Source organism: Hyperoodon ampullatus, assembly GCF_949752795.1.
Source record: "Hyperoodon ampullatus genome assembly, chromosome: 5".
In the NCBI taxonomy this organism is placed as follows: domain Eukaryota; kingdom Metazoa; phylum Chordata; class Mammalia; order Artiodactyla; family Ziphiidae; genus Hyperoodon; species Hyperoodon ampullatus.
In genome coordinates this window covers 140,629,503-140,633,804 of record NC_136918.1, presented here as the reverse complement: position 1 = coordinate 140,633,804, position 4,302 = coordinate 140,629,503, and positions in this window count along the sequence as shown.

Below are 4,302 nucleotides of genomic sequence, written 5' to 3'. Positions count from 1 at the left end.
ATGTCAGAAAAACAAACAACCCCATTAAAAAATGGGCAAAAGATCTGAATAGACATTTCTTCAAAGGAGATATACAAATGGCCAAAAGGCACATGAAAGATGCTCAACATCATTAATCATCTGAGAAATGCAAATCGAAACCACAATGAGATATCACCTCATGCCTGTTAGAATGGCTATGATCAAAAAGACCATAAATAACAAATATTGGGGAGGATGTGGAGGAAAGGGAGCCCTTGTGCACAGCTGATAAAAATGCAGGTTGGTGCAGCCACTGTGGAAAACAGTACGGAATTTCCTCAAAAAAACAAAAAATAGAACTACCACATGACCCAGCAGTTCTACTCCTGGGTATATATCTGAAGAGAATGAAAACATAGATTCAAAAACATACATGCACCACAATGTTCATAGCAGCATTATGTACAATAGCCAAGATTTGGATGCAACTTAAGTGTCCATTACCAAATGAATGGATAAAGAAGATGTGGTATATATGTGTGTGTATACACACACACACACACACACATGCACACATATACATATACATGGAATACTATTTAGTCATAAAAAAGAATGAAATATTGCCATTTGCAACAACATGGATGGACTTGGAGGTTTTTATGCTAAGTAAAATTAGACAGAGAAAGACAAATATTGTACGGTACCACTTATATGTGGAATCTAAAAAATAAAATAAACTAGTAAACGTAAGAAAAAAGAAACAGACTCATAGATATAGAGAACAAACTAGTGGTTATGAGTGAGGAGAGGGAGTGGAGAAGGAACAAGAGAGGGGTAGGTGATAAGTACAAATTATCATGTATAAAATAAATAACCTACAAGGCTATATTGTACAGCACAGGAAATATAGCCAAAAATTTATAATAACTATAAATGGAGTATAACCTTTAAAAATTGTGAGAATCACTAGGTTGTACACATGAAACATATAATATTGTAAATCAACTATACCTGAATAAAAAAACTTTTTAAAAATTTTATGCAGCCATTTTTACTAATTGTTTCCTTTGTGGTTTGTGAGCTTTATTTCTTACCACACTCCATGTTTTCTTTTAAGATTTGTTTTTAACATTTACATTTTTAATTCATCTAATATTTAAGTGTAAGAAATGTAATAAGAATTCACTTTTGTTCTGATTACCAGACAGATGTCTAGCATGTTGCCGCACACCATCATTTCTTGGAAGTCTGCTTTTCTCCACCTTTATCTTATACTAGGTTTCCATATGTATTTGTTTCTGTTTCTGAACTCTTTATTACATTATATTGCTCTGTCTATTCAAGCACTATTATCAGGCTCTTTTAATGACTATAGCTTTATATCACAATATCTGATAGAGGTAGTTCCTTCTCATCATTTTTTTAACTCCTTTTGTTCTCATGTATTTTTCATATTCATAATTATATGAATTTAGTATGATCTTGTCAGATTTCCAAAAAAAATTACTCTTGACATTTTTACTAGGAATACTGTGATTATGTATATAAATTAGGGAGAATTTATACCTTTATCACCTTGGTCCTTCTTATATAAGAACACTATATGTCTTTCCACCCACATAAATCTTTTATTTCTTTCAGTAGTTTAAAAGTTTTTTCATATTATTTGTATTAAACCTGTATCAGATGTTTTAAATTTTTAGCTGATATATAGTAAGTAGGATCTTTTCATCTATTTTCCAAGTCATTTCATTTAACATATAGAAAAGATTGATTTTTATATCCATTTAATAGCCAATAGTTTTATTGAATTCCCTTTATTTTATACTGTTGTATGGGGTTTTATAAGTTTAAAATCACGTTACCTGCACATAATAAATGATTTGCCTTTTCTTTTCCAATATTTATACATGTTATTTCTTTCTCATGTCTAATTTCATTGGCTAGTACCCCCAGAGCAGTATTAATTAGCAGAAGTGATCATTGGTATCTTTATCTAAATCCTTACAGCAATGTAAATTAATGGTTCACTGTTAAGCATGAGATTAGCTTTTATTTTGAGATATGTATTAATATTTCTTTATCATATTGGGAAAGCATTCATTTAGGGCATTTTGTGTTGGGTCAGCACTAGTGAGAAGTTTTTCAGGAGTAATGGATATGGAGAAAGGACTTAAGAAGCATAGAGGCACCCTGAACATTCATTTATTTAGTCAATCTTTATTGAACACATTATTTCCCAGGAACTCCTCTAGGCACAGGGGATACAGCAGTAGACAAAACAGTCAAAAATACTGCCATTATGAAGCATACAATTTAATTGAGAAGTCGGGCAACAAATCAGATGAATAAGTAAAATATGTATGAAATTAGACTAGTGATATGTTCTAAGAGGAAATATAAAGTGGGAAAGAGAATAGGAAGTGTTGAGAATGGGTGAGAAAAGAGAGAAAACTTGTAAGTCAAGCTACCGTTTCCCACGAAGCAGGACTGAGAATACAGTTAAGAATACAGTTACCTACCCACACAATAATTTGGGTTGGGAAACATAGCCGTAACCACTTTTTGAAAACTAAATGGTCCCTATAAATTAATTATAACTTCACTACAGAATATTTACCTTTAAGAATTAGGATTTTCTGGTTGTAATAAATGCCAAGAATCTGACAATTTGTGAGACAGATTGTTGAGTCAGAAGGATACATTTCAGTACATAATACTAAAGTCTATCAATATCAGTGCTTCTAAGATAAGATCCAGTGCCCACCAGTAGTACCTGTTGCTTTCAGGCAAGTAACACATAATCCAAAAACTTTCATTATTCATATTCAAATTTTTATTAGAAAGAAAGAACATGCAGGTGGGCCACACGATCTTTTGTTTTGTGCCCCAAATTTTGAGACGCACTGCTCTGCTGTGGCCCCTTCAAATCTTATTTCTGCAGGACTGTTTGATAACTACAACCAAGAATTTCCCAATCAACTGCTAATAACTGATTCACTTTGATAGAGAGAAAGCCTTATAGTGTGTGAAGTATAAAGCAATCCATATGCAAATGAATATATATAAATTAATACTGGTTCAAAACTTTTAACTTCCTATTATATAAATGTTTATTGATGAGCTCTTAACATTTGCCTTTTGTAATATCATTCTAGGTTTTTTGAAATGTATTATTTTCTTTTTTTAGTATAAATTTATTTATGTTTATTTAATTTTGGCTGCATTGGGTCTTCGTTGCTGCACGGGGGCTTTCTCTAGTTGTGGTGAGCGGGGGCTACTCTTCGTTGCGGTGCGTGGGCTTCCCATTGCAGTGGCTTCTCTTGTTGTGGAGCACGGGCTCTAGGCACGTGGGCTTCGGTAATTGTGGCTCACGGGCTCAGTAGTTGTGGCTCGCAGGCTCTAGAGCGCAGGCTCAGTAGTTGTGGCACACTGGGCTTAGTTGCTCCAAGGCATGTGGGATCTTCTCAGATGAGGGCTTGAACCCATGTCCCCTGCATTGGCAGGCGGATTCTTAACCCACTGAGCCACCAGGGACGTCCCTGAAATATATTATTTTCTTATAAAGAGATCCAAAGAATGTCAGAAAACACTACCCTGGAAACTTCATAAATATTACAGTGTGAAGAACCCTCCACTCAGGACATAAAGTTGATTTTTCATACATCTTAGGAACATTTGGTAAAGAACGGCAGGTACGCATTAATTCATTTTAAAACATTTTTGCATGTGTTTAGTTTTTGGTCCACCTTGTTGTAAAAGCAGAATTGAAGGCAACTACACAACACTGTAGTATTCAGAATTATTCAGATGTATATCTCGATCTTGAACATTCTCATTTCTCATTCTATAATTAAATGAATGTGATATACAGACTTACTGTATTTATAAGCAGCCACCCCTTTCACCGTGGTGCATTCCAGAAAAAACATATCATCAACAGGGTCACATTTTTCCATTAGGTTTTTAACTGTGGGTTGTATTCCTGAGTCATACACAACAGCAAAGAAACTACTATAAACTCTATAATGATAGCAATATAGTGAAATCATGCTTCAAGTGCAATTAAATGGGCACTGCTATACTGTAAACACTAATTGTTTAAAATATAAATGGTGCCAAAAATCTGAACTATACACTATCATAAATTTGATATCAAAAACTGGTATGCTAACTATATAGTGAGCATTAATTACATAATTACTAAATTTATTTTCAAATCCTTGAAGGCAGAGTTTGCCTTTTTTCCTAACCCCAGTGCCTGGCAGACACTAAATAAATGACTCTTGACTGAACATTTTAAATTAATTAATTAATCAATTAATTAAAAAGAACTTT